This window comes from Typopeltis vanoorti, chromosome 11 (genome assembly GCF_054136105.1).
Source record: "Typopeltis vanoorti isolate ZY-2024b chromosome 11, IOZ_Tvanoo_1.0, whole genome shotgun sequence".
NCBI classification, from domain to species: domain Eukaryota; kingdom Metazoa; phylum Arthropoda; class Arachnida; order Uropygi; family Thelyphonidae; genus Typopeltis; species Typopeltis vanoorti.
Window position 1 is genome coordinate 73,074,354 of NC_143559.1, and position 13,915 is coordinate 73,088,268.

At 36.1% G+C, this 13,915-nt stretch overlaps 1 protein-coding gene across 6 annotated transcripts in view; it reads right to left on the reverse strand.

Annotated features, from left to right (window-relative positions):
* Positions 1–13,915, reverse strand: part of PIG-A (phosphatidylinositol glycan anchor biosynthesis class A) — a 187,048-nt gene that overhangs the window by 45,300 nt on the left and 127,833 nt on the right. The gene's annotated exons all lie outside the window — the stretch shown is intronic.

Sequence of the window (13,915 nt, forward strand, 5' to 3'; positions counted from 1 at the left end):
TTTTGGTTGTTTCAGACAGTAAGTGACGTTATATGCATTGCCCACAAAGTATTCCTGGTGAGATTTTTACAGGGTAGCTCACCACTGCTCCCCCCCCCAATTTTATTCGGGCTTGGGACCGGCATATGGCTGGTCATATTCATGACTGTAATCCATGTGCGTTCAAGGGGCAGGTTTGCCTGTTTGCAGGAGGAAAAACCTCAGCTAAACTAACTGGCGAGAAAAAGTCTGCAGTCCATGCCCAAGACCGGCTAATTTGGCTATGTCTGAGAAAGATCCTTAAGCTCCTCACATCAGTGATGGGAATCGAACCCAGGACACTCCTTTCCCAGGCATATGGTTGCATAGCGCATGGACACTAGGCTAACCACGCTCAAGAATATGCAAAAAAAGGTGCAGATGATGAAAGAAGGTTCAAAGTTGAGTACCGTGTGTCCAGCTTTGAAAAAAGCTTTATTACAAAATAACATCATCTGCAAAATATTTAAAATGAAAAGATTACCATCTGTGTACCATACTGATGGAATTGTGCTCCAAGAACTTCATGAAGCCAGGGATTTGGGGGTGGTGTTGGTGGATAGAGAGCTGAAATTCAGAAGGCATATTACAAAAGTGGCTAAAACAGCTCATAGGATTACCTGGTCATTGAAGAAATATAGAGATAAGGTTATTATTTCACTTTATAAGACTTTGATAAGGCATCATCTGGATGACTGCACAGAGATCTGGTCACCTGGATTTCTTGATGTGGATGAGGCAGAGCAGATTCAGAAGACAGTAACTAAGATAGTGGCAGGACTGTGTGATGCATAAAATGAAGAGAGGTTGAACATTTGTGTACAGAAGCCAGATGATCAGCAGATAAGGCAGGATATGATAAAAACATATAAGTTGCTTAGGGGGAGGTTATTATTATTACTATTATACTGACACCTGCATGGAGTCCAAAGACTCACTGCAGGAGACCCAATCTATTATACCTCTCCTTGAACCCATTAAACAGACAAAGCACTCCCAATTGACTCTGACAACCCATTCCACTCATTCACAACTCTCCAAGCAAAAAATCTCGTCCTCACACCCGTGCTAACTACACTTTATTCAACTTCCAGGAATGATTCCTTGTTCTGGTCCCTCTAGCCAAGTGCTGAAACATTCCCCTGCATCTATCTTATAAAACTCTTTAAACAACTTAAATGCTTCTATCATATCCCCTCTTTTTCTTCTATCAACTAACTTCTGCGATCCCAAACCTTCAATCTATCCTCATAGGGAACATTCCACAGGTCGCTCATCATCTTGGCCACTTGCCTCTGAATCCTTTCCACAACTTCCCCATCCCAAAAAATCAGGATACCAGACTTGAGCACAATAATCCAGATGTGGGCATATCAAAGCCTTGTAAAGAGGAATAAACAACTTCCTTATCTCTACTTGTTAATGTGTTCTTCAATAGTCAAGTAATCTTATGGGCTACTTTAGCAATATTTCCTCTAAATATTAACTCTCTGTCTACTACCACCACCACCACTCCTAAATCTCTAGCTTCATCTATTTCCTGGAGTGCAGTGCCATCAATGTGATACACAACTTGCAATCTATTTATCCAAAAACGCATAACTTCACAGTTCTCCACATTAAACTGACATTCATTAACTTTTGCCCATACGGACAGCTTATTTAAATTATCCTGCAAGTTTTCCACATAACCTTGATTAACAATTACTCTACCTATTTTGCATCATCAGCAAACAACTGAATATCTAATTTCAGGTTATTTCCTAAATCATTTATGTACAAATTAAACAGCAATGGTCCCAGCACTGAACCATGCGGCACATAACTAGTCACTTGTTTTTGCCTCGATTCTGTCCCTCCACATACTACTTTTTGATATGTCCAGAGGCATCCAGATGTCCAGAGGCATCTGGACAGATGCCTCTTATGGCTGCCAGCTGTCCAGCTGCCATCCTCTTATCCACTTAACCACTGTCATATCCATCCCCATTTGTTCTAGTTTGCATAAAAGAGTTCCATGTGGTATTCTGTCAAATGCTTTTGCAAAATCCAGAAAAATCATCGTGTAGCCATTTCCTTTATCCAACTCAGCTGTTACTTTATTATAAAAAGTTAGTAAATTACTAAGGCATGTCCGACTCTTCACAAAGATATGTTGATCCTCATACAGTATCATATTTTTATCTATAGGATAAATATTTTTATTTATACGACTGCCATGCAGGAAATATTTCACTACATAAATGTGATGAAGACTAAAGATCATCCATGGAAACTGAGTAGGAATGTGGTTAGGAAGGGAGTGACGACTAGATTTTTTGCTTGAAAAGTGGTGAATGAGTGGAATAGATTGCCAGAGTCAGTTGGTTAATTTACTCTAAATCCAAAAAACTGACTTTTGTGTGTGTGGACAAACAAAATGGCACTGTTGTCACTTAGCCACTTCTGTGTCTTCTCCCAATTCCTTATTCTAAATACTGTAGTGTATTTCAGCATTCTATGCTGCACTGAGTAAAGAAAAAAAAAGTGTTTAAATTTTGTCATGTGCACACCATGTCACATGCTCCTTGTGAAAATGCAAAGTTGGTTTAACTATGGCTAGGGACTGTCTCGAAAGATGTAGATGGATTAAGGGCCTGGTTCCCTGAGAGTGATAGGAATTGAATGATGGGGATTTTAATGAGTTCTTAAGCATGCCTGTTAAGATGTATGATAAATTTGCAAACTGCTGTGAGATTGGAATGCAAAGACAGAGAAACTAGAGCTATTATGAAGGATGTAGATGGGAGCATGTGGATACCAATAAAGCAAACGAGTGTATAGGTGGATGGGAAAAGTTGGATTTAGTTCAAGAGGTAGAAAGTCAGAATTTTCCACAACTACCTCTACAAAGTGTAGAGGTAGTTGTGGGAAAAGGATACAGCTCAGTTTTATGTATACTAATACTTGAAATAGAAGTCATCAAAAACTAGAAATGTGGAAAGGCAGCTGGAGTAGATGAAACCGAACCAGAAATGCTCAACTATGGAGGTATTAAAGTTTTAAAGTGGCTGCACTGCATAATTCAGAAGGCCTGGTCAGAGGGTCGAATTCTAGATGATCGGAGCCGAGCTCTCATAGCTTCCATAAAATGACAAATAAAACTGAATGTGAGAATTATAGAAGTATTTCCCTGCTGAGTGTTCCTAGTAAGTATTATTATTATTATTATATGACACCTCGAGGGAGTCCAAAGACTCATCGAGGGAGGGCACCTACTCTACAGCTCTGTCTCCACCACCCAATTCACCAACTACACTGAACCGCAACCATCATCTACACCAACACCATCTACCACCCACCACAACCACTAGTGTTTTCACAGACAATCATAAACATCCATGCCCATGGAAGGATTCGAGCCCACAGCCTTCTGGCTGGAGAGTAGTGTTAGATCGTGAATGAGGCCTGCCTTTACTAGACAGACACTCATTCGTGATCTAACAATGAAAGGAGCTTTAAACCAGAGAAAATACCTGTACTGCTGGTCAAAATTGTATTGGAAAGAAATAAGGAGGGGGGGGGTAAAGTAAAGTGTATTATATAATTGTATATTGAGTGTAAAGTGTATCATGTAATTGTGGATTGAGTATCTAATTATTAAGTGTATATCTATTTACTTATTGAAAGGGAAAGATTGTGAAATATTTAATATGTGTAATTTTAATGAAGGAAAATAATGTGAATAAATCGAAATAAAGGAATGGTGTGTAAGCTATGGCAAACAAAGAAAACGTGATGACTAAGAGTGTAAAGGGCATGACCTTGACAAGCCCATATTGGAACCTTACATGCAAGGATTAGATAATTCTCTGAGAGGAGCTCTGTCATGAGTTTTGATGCGACCGTGAATGTAAGCTCCTTGGAAGAAAAAGGTAGATGATCGAAAGAAAGAGAAAAAGTGGGAGACAGAGAGTGAGGGACACGGTGTGGGAAAACAATGAAAGAAAAGGAAGTAGGAAGGAGGATGATCTCTGACTAGAAAGGGAAAGCTCGGGTCTAAGTGAAACCCAAACCGTGATGTTTCCCCTTGAAGGATCCAGAAATCCCAGACAAGCACATCAGATGTTCCCAGCTAACGGCAAAATTTCAGTGCGCGTGAATCCAAGAGACAGGAAGGAAAAAAATCTGCAGTGTGAACAAGGATCCAACAAGGATGCACACGTGACTCGCACGTGGTGATTCAGTGAAACAGTGAGCAGCCAGAAACGGTAAGGCAATTTTGTCCTGTCTAAAGTTAAGTGAGAGTGCTGAAGGAAAACACATTAAGCAGTGTCGCTAAAAAGAAAACTGAAACTAATTTATTTGTTAGAGTAACTTTAGGAACATTGGACTAGTAGTCCGAAGTTTAAAGGTAAAAGATAAAGATAAAAGGCATTGCCCAAGTGCATGCCTTTCTTAGAGAATGATGAATGTGTTAATTTGTGAGATTTTCATGTGATATTGTTTGAATGTGGTTTAATCTAATTAAGATAACAGAAGAATTGATTATTTCATATTTTATGTAATTTTATTAGTGTAAAATAAAACTTTATGTTTTGTCATTTGAAATCCTGGCATTGAATGTGTGTTTGAAACCGACATTTGCCAATCACTAAACTACGAACCATGATAAAGGGGAAAGAAAGATATAACCAAATAAGAAAGAGAAGGGGCCACGACTGCAACATTTTTGAGAGCCCCGAACATATCTAAGGTATAATAACTCTAACTGGTGCAGTATAAATATAAATTTGTTAGGATTTGTTACCCAGGGAAAACCTTACAATCCCTGACCACAGAGAAAGTAGTTATAAGACACATTAAGAATTGAGTAATATTAACACCCCAAAGTACGATCTAACAGTAGATATGCTAGCCTCTCGGCCAAGCACACCAGCAAAAATTATTATTATTATGTGACACCTCCAGGGAGTCCAAAGACTCATGAAAGGAGGGCACCTGCTCTACAGCTCTCTGTCTCCATCAACCACAACTAACCGCAACTACACCAACACCATCTGCTGCCCACCACCAGTCTCTTCACAGACAATCACAAACATCCTTGCCCATGGCAGGATTCGAACCTGCAGCCTTTGGCTGGAGAGCAGATACACTAACCACTCAGCCAACCAGGCCAGCATTATGCAAGTATACTTGAGAAATGGTTAACAAAAATTGTGGAAGGGAAGCTTAGTGAAGAACAAGCTGGAATCAGGCCAAACAGAGGTGGTCAGGATCAGATTTTCACTTTAAGACAAATAGTTGAGAAATCTTGGGAATATAACAAGAATTTCAATTTAAGTTTTATTGATCTATAAAAGGCATATGAAAAGGTGTCAGGAAGAAAGCTCTTCAAAACACTATCGATATATGGTGTAAATAGAACATTATATCAACCAATACGAGGGAAGGGGGGGATCTGAAAAATTCTGATAAACACCTAGAACAAAAATTAATTAATTTTTTGTCTTCTTATATATCCTAACAGAAAAAGAACAAATTATTACATGGGGATTAAAGAGTTTTAAGATATATTCTTTCTTGTGGTTATATCAGTTCCTTTAATATCATTTTTGTTCATGGCACTTATCAGAACTTTCCAGACCCCCCTCCTCCCATTCATAGTCTTTATTCAAGCTGTAAGTAAGCAGTTAAAATTGAAGGAGATATAGGAAGATGGTTTGACGTTAAATCAGGTGTGACAAGGATGCACAATTATCTCCACTGTTATTCATTATCTATGGATTACATTATGAAGGAAAGTGGTATTAAATCTTATATCAAAATTGGTGATGTTAATCTTAGCTCTTTAATGCAAATGATGTTATACTTCTGAATAAATCCAGTACAAGTCTGCAAGATTCCCTGACTAAATTGAATAACTGTTGTAATAAATTTGGTATGAAAATCAACAATAAAACAACAAAAATAATGAAAATAGGCAGAAACATTGAAAGCATCAACTGTATCCTGAATGATGAATCTAAAGAACAAGTAAAACATTCAAGCTATTTAGGCACAATTGTTAATGCAAATAGACAACATAATTGGTAAAGCTGGTAGAGTAGGAAGTCAGCTGAATAAATTTATATGGAAGAAAGAAATTAATCTAAATGCTAAATTAGATGTATACAAGACAGTGTTCAAATCAATTTTAACTTATGGATTTGAGAGCTCAGTTAGAAATAAAACACTTGATCAAAGACTGGAGATCTCTGATATGAGAGTTCTGAGAAAGATTACTGGAGAGAACAGATGGCATCATTGGCAGAATTACATTAAAATAAGGATATTAGGAAAAAACTTGCCATTGTTAGCATTCACGAATGTGTTAGTAGAGCTAATATCAAGTGGTATGGTCACTTAAGAATGGGGAGGAAAGATTAGCAAAGCAAGTGTTCTTTGCCAAGTGGCAGGAAAAAGACCCAGAGGAAGTCCAAGATGTAGGTGGAATGATATAGTAAAAAGTGCCTAAAATGACAGAAATAAAGATTTGATAATGTTGGAGTCTTGATAGATAACAGATTAATTTGAAGGAAAATTGTTGATCAGAAGTAAGTTAGTAGTGGTGTTACTTTTTTTCATGTAGTACTATCATAATTATCCTGTACACCCCCTAGAGGATACATCACGAATTTGATGATGATGATGATGAGAGAAACATTCAGAACAAGTAAGAGTTTTGGCATTAGTCTGCTCTTCCCTTGCTAATACCAAAAGTTATTGGTATTAGCAAGATGTACCTAATAGAAGATGATAGAGTAATTGGTATTGAATGTGAAGGCTATAATACTTTCAGGACAGATAAAGCAAACAAAATTGGGAGAGGGGTATTACTGATAATAGCAGACGATTTGTAGCCAAAAAGAATAACAGCTCAACAGGGTGATCAGTGAAATGGAAAGCAACATAACTGAGGCCACATGGTGTGAGACAGAAGATAACAGGACAAAATATATAGCTGGTTGCTGCTATAGGTCAGGGAAGTAAGAGAGATGATACAAATGATATGCATTCGGAAATAAACTTTCATAGACTGGAAGGAGGAAAGGTCACATGGGAGAAATTAAATGGAATTTATGTAGTTACTAAGAAATAATTACTTAAGACAGCATGTGATGGAAGGTACTAGGGGATTGAGAATGTTGGACATTGTGATTACATTAGATTATCAGCTATGGAACTGCAACACACTAACAAGCACAATAAAGACATCATCTCTTGATACAGCCCCATCTTGATTATTGTGCACAAATCTCATCACTTGGGTTCCTTGGAGATACAGAAGAGGTGGAAAGGATCCAGAGGTGGGTGACCAAGATGGTGGCAGTTCTATGAGATGTTCCTTATGAGTATAGATTGAAGATTTGTGGGTTACAGAAATTGGTGGATAGAAGAAAAAAGGGGTGATATGATAGAGACCCTCGGATATTAAGAAAGAGTTTAGTTAGCAAGGGTGTGAGGGCTAGTGTTTCACTTGAAGAGTGGTGAATGAGTGGAATGGGTTGCCAGTCAGTTGTGAGTGCTGTGTCAGTAAATGAATTCAAAGCAAATTATAACAACTATTGTGCAAATTGTTGTTCCATGTCTTCAGTCCAAATTGCCATTAATTTGTTCGATTAATATACCACTTTTCTAGGAAATGATCGTGGACTGCATTGGTTGCATATGCAAACTTTATGTTTTATGATAGTTCTAACAGCCAATTCATTTACTTTGTAAACTTATGCGACTTTCTATGAACTTATTACATTTTTTTATGCTGTTTAATAATATCTACTTCATTCTCCACAGTTATAATAATGTGCCGCTTCTTACAACTGTGAATACCTGTATTTATTCTAATCACTTTTATGTTTCTCAGATATATTTAGGGTTTATATTTTGTTTTCAATAAGTACATGGGGGTTACTAACAAGAAACAACTTGCATTTTCCTTGCATTCAAAGTAGAAACAAACAAAATGGCAATAAAGCTATGAGGTGTACATCAATTTACTAAAGTCATCTCTTATGTTCAAAGTGGCACTCGATACACTAGCTGGATGTTTATCATTTGATGCATTCTTCTCTTATACTATACATAATAAAATTATGCATCTAAAATATTTTGTTTTCATTAGGAAAGGAATTAAAGTTTGTGTGATTATTATAAAATAACAGTTTAGAATTTTTCACCTTATGGATAAGTTTTCAAGACAATATGAGTTGTAACTCATGCACACTTCATTGACTTAAATTTCTATTTAAAGAAATACTGTGTTTAATAGCATATTTATTTAATGTATAGTTTTAAAAGAAATCAACTTATTTTGGTATGCATCACTAGGTCTCTCTTATCTGCATGATTCAATCTACCAATTGGAAAGCAGCTGATTTTGCACACCTATCACTTTTTTTTTCTTTTCTTGTGTAACCGAGAAAATTTAAGCATTAGCTATTTATCACTTGTATCCTGTATATATGTTGGATTCTGAATACATAGAGATTTGAGTAATTAATATTTGCTTCAGAATCCAACATGATCTTCCATCACATAAGCCAAACTTGTAATTATTATTTAATGTAAATCACTTGTTTATAAATTAATATTCATATAACTACCTTTAAGTTTATTTGATATTTAATTATTTAATCAATGATATGTATTAATAGTGAAAAGACTCTGTATTAAAATATTATTAAGTTTATTTTATTTATTTCTATGTTAATATTGTAAGAATTTGTATCCAACATTTTAACTGCGTATTAATTGAAGTGTAAATATTCTTTATTTGTTCCTGTATGTAGAGGTATAACGTTTTGCAATACCTCAGTTTTGTTATATTTTGTTTTGGTTGTCATGGAGATGTATGTAAGATAGCTATCACGAGTTTAGAACAGTGCGTTACAGATTAGTATTGAAGGGCTGGAAAGGATTTTAGTTGAAGAGAGCATGAGAATAATTTCGGCAGGAAGAAGGGATATATAAGCTAAGAACGTGGAGAAAGCTATTCATTCGGGGAATCAGAGTACGATAACAGCGAGTCACTCAAGTAGCTAATTAAAGTTTACTAGTCGAGGAGCGAGTTAGCTAGTAAGTTGTAGAACAACAATAAAGCAACGGAAGATAGCAAAGTGACAACTGGATGACTAGCTATACTTTATTATTAGTTGGCATTTAAATTCAGGACCGACTTTTCAGGGACACACGGAAACTTGAAGCTTAGCACGGAGTAACTAAGAGAATAAGTAGAGGCAGCAAGGTTGAATTTAAACGATAGCTGTGTTAAGAGATATAGTGCCTAAAAGATTAATTAAATGCCGGAAGTATAGGCAATTGTGCGTAAAAACTTCAAGTTAAAGAATTACTGTGTTATCTTAGTTCAAGAGTTATTGGTAGAATACTAAATTAGTCAAGTGATGTCAAAGATAGTACAAGCCTTTTGATCTGAGCAAGAACGTTTTAACTATGTGAATTGCGACCATTAATTTATTCAGTTATTACTAAGAAGATTTGTTTTAATGAGTGTTGTTAATTGTTTTAAGTGTATGCAGTTATAAGAAATGTTCATATATAAGTAGATGAACAAGGAAGATTACTGGTAAGAATTATCCAACTATTGATATTCCTATGCGGGGATATGTGTGTGTTTCTTCCTAGAATATCCCTATATTAACAGTAACTATTGCAGAGATTAGCTGGAGTATGGATTTAAGAGTGTATACTTGTGAAGAAGTGTTACTGCCCTTTTATTGTATTTGGAACTTAAGTAACTATGAGATATTAATGTAATTGGTTACTAAGGAACTTACGACATTGAACTTTTTCAAATGGTTAATTGAATTTTGTGAAAGCTGTATTTCAGACAACAGATTAACCATTGCTTGAAATTATATGACTAAATTACCAGATGAGCTAAAATGTTTATAATAGCTTATTCAGTGATTTAAACTAAAGTGTATAAATTGTGAGCCTAAATTAAATATTTGTTTTGTTGATCTAAAGTTGTATTTTACCTGAATCTCTTTTACTGCATCGTTCATAAAATATTCGAACCAAAGTGGGTGAATTACATAAGTTAAATAAACTCGGCCTGTATACATAATAATAACATATTAAGGGGAAATAGTTGAGAGTTGGTTTTACTTCAATTCTTGGACTAATTTAGATATAGAGTGGCGCAGTCAATAAATACAAATTTTCTCTATATTTGGATTAGAAATCAACTAGCAACTTATTTTTTGTTTAAGAACATCGTAGTGACAAACATGTCGGATCCAAAGATGGGTTAAGACGAATTAGGATCCAACATCCTCCCTTGGGTATTGAGCAGAGGTGACCAATTACAAAGTTGAATGACTATCAAACTTTTCAGGTTGTTTTAGATTTTAATGGTACAGACCACACATTTTGTTTATTATGATTTCAGGTAATCAACATTAATTTCTGGATACACTTGGATAAAGGATGAAACCAAGAATATAACTTCTTTAATTTATAGTAAAACCAAGTAAAAAATTTAAAGCCAAACACGTGTTTTACTAAACTTTCTTCTCCCATTTTCATGGGAGATCTATCCTCTGGTTCCCTGTGAGGACAGATTGAAGATGTGTGGGTTGCAGAGTTTAACTGACCGATGAAGGAGAGGGGATATCAGAGAAACTTGTAAGTTGCTAAAGGGATTCCATAAGATTGACACAAAAGAAATTTTTCAATACATAGGGAATAGGAGGGGGGATCACACTTGGAAGTTATCTAAGAGTGTGTACACTAGGTTCTTTAGTTGGAGAGTGGTGAATGAGTGGAATGGATTGCCATAGGTGGTTGTGAGCACCCCAACAGTGAATAAGTTTAAGGAAATGTAGGATTAGGTATTGTTCTAATGGATAGTGGGTCTCCTGTGATGAGTCTTTTGACTCCATGGGGTGCCCGTATAAATAATAATAATTCTGTTTAAGTGACCACTACCTCAGATTAGCTCTGTTAACCCATTCTTGAATACTAACAATGTCAAGTTAATTCTTAAACTTCTTAATATCTTCATTTTTAATATGATTCTGCTACTGATGCCATCTGTTAACTCTATTAATTTTTCTCAGAATTCTCACATCCAGTCTTTCATCAAACATTTTATTTCTCACCCTCTTCTCAGATCCCAAACCAGTCAAGTTAAAACTAGTTTCAGTGCTGTCTTGTATACAGTGCTTTAACTGATTTCTCTCTTATCCTATATAAATTTAATTGGTTGACTCTCTACTATCAGCTTTGCTAATTCCGTTATCTTTTTCCATATTTAATATAATATAATATAAATTTTCAACAGTTTTCCATATTTAATTTGCCATCTTCAATAAAAATTGTACCTAAATAGCTGAAATATTTCATTTGTTCAATAGGTTTCCCATTTAGGATGCAACTGATGTCTTCAGTGTTCCTGACTATTTTCAGTCTTCTTTGTCTTTTTATTATTGGTTTTCATGCCAAATCTGTTACAGCAATTATTCAATTTAGCCAGGAAATTCTGCAGACATATACTGCATTTATTTAGAAATATAACATTATCTGCATAAAGTAAAGAGCTGAAATTAACATCTCCAATTTTGATATCAGACCTAATGCCACTTTCCTACATAATGTAATCCATATAGATGATGAATAACAGTGGAGATAATGAGCATCCTTGTCATATACCTGACTTAACATCAAACCATCTTCTTATATCTCATTCAATTCTAAATGCTGACTTACAGCTCAAATATATATTAAGTATTGCTTGATATAATGTCCCATTTACCCATATAACTGTAGCATTTTGAGCTGTTTTTCTCTTGGCAGCATATCACATGACTTTTCCAGATCTACAAAACTTAAATACAGATCTTTGTTATCTTCTCATGATTTCTCAACTATTTGTCTTAAAGTTAAAATCTGATCCTGACAACCTCTATTTGGCATGAACCCAGCTTGTTCTTCTCTAAGTTTCTTTGACAATTTTTCTTACTCTTTCTGAAGTATGCTTGTAAAACACTGATTAGGGCAATTCCTCTGTCATTTGCACATTCAGTTTTATTTTAATTTTTTGTAGACAGGCATTATGAGAGCCCAACTCTAATCATATGAAATTTGACCCTTTGACCAGGCTTTCTGAATTATGCAGTGCAAACACTGTGAAACTTTCATCATCATCATCATGTGTCATCTCCATCTAGGAGGTTGACTACAGGGTATAAGGATAATGTGGTGAGGACCTTATTTCTTCCACATTGTTGTAAGTATTCATGGCTCTGAGAGATGAAAAACCTGAGTTTCCAGGTGAAAAAAACCCTCTACCTCTGTATGAGACTGGCTAACTCACCTTTAGTTGAAAGAGACCAGATTTCTCATGGATGAGAATTGAACCCAGGTCTTTCTGACCAAAGCTTTGTCTATACTGACTGAGCTATGGAGGCGCTAAAATTTTTAAAAACTTTTATACTACCATATATTTTAGCATTTCTGGGCAAATATCATCTACTCCAGATGACTTTCCACATTTCAAGTTGTTGATTGCACTTTCTATTTCAAGTATTGATTTTTACTAATGACTGCACTCCACTTCAATATTTTTTGCCACATGAAAACGGTAGCAAATGATATGAGAGTTGCACTACATGAAGATTCAATTATTAGACGCATATGCAAAGATGCATGAGATTTGTTTTACTGAAGGTAGAATGAGCACGGTGACTGAAGCAATGGATATGAGGAGGAAATGAGCAAATGATTTGGTTGGGAACAACAAGAATGCAAAAAATGGATATTAGGAGGTTGTTGAAGAGAATGAAAAATAATGGTGGTGGTGGTGGTGGAAAAGATGTGTGTATGTGTGTGTGTGTATTTCCCAAGTATGACCATGAACTGACTCAGCAAAGTTCATGAAATAGTTTGCAAGTGGAGCTGTGTGCAAAGAGAAACGAATGTAGTTTGTGAATGGTATGATTTTGGGAAACAGATGGAACTGTATAAGAGAGAGAGATGGCCTACAATGGTTTTTTGTTTGCAAGTCAAGTGAAGAGATTGTTGTTGGAATGAAAAGGAATAACTGCATTGAGCAGAAGATCTAAAGCAGGAAGTACTGATGTGGAGAAGTAGGAAAGTTGAATGGAGATGTGAGTAGTATGAGTAAAGGAAATGAGACAGCAGGAAAGACAAACAGTGAAATAAGGGAGGGGAACATCAGAGCAGACAGGGAGACTGCAGCTGTGAATGCAGAAGTGAATCTGTGAGTAGGCCAAAAAAGGAATGGATGGGATTTACTTGGGGGGGACAGGAGTGAGTGAGTCTAGGGGAAGGTAGTAGGATGGTTTAATGATGGAATGGCCAGGGGGGGGTATAGAAGAGTCACACCAGATAAGTAGTGTCAGTGGGACATGTTATAGACCTAGAAATGAACTATTATGTTTGTTTATGACTGCTAGAGTATCCAAAATATAGGAACAAAATTGTTGCACCAATTGAGTTATTATTATTATTATTATTAAACAAGACCTCATTGAGTCAAAGACTCATCTAGGAGGTCCTTTTATCTTACACACACATCTCATCATACCGTGTCTTAAACACATTCAAACTACTTGCAGACACCACGCTCTCAGGCAAGGCATTCCAATCACTCACAACTCTGCACGAAAAAAACCTGCCTCTCACTCCCTTACTCACACCCTCCTTATACAGTTTCCAGGGATGACCCCTGGTTCTCCCCTGATCTCCCACTATTCTCTGTAGAACTTCTCCACCATTGATCCTATAACAACCCCTTACCAACTTGTAGGTCTCTATCATATCTCCCCTCTTCCTTCTCTCCACGAGACTCTGCAAATTAGGGGAAGTTCTTTCCTCATACTCAACATTCCAG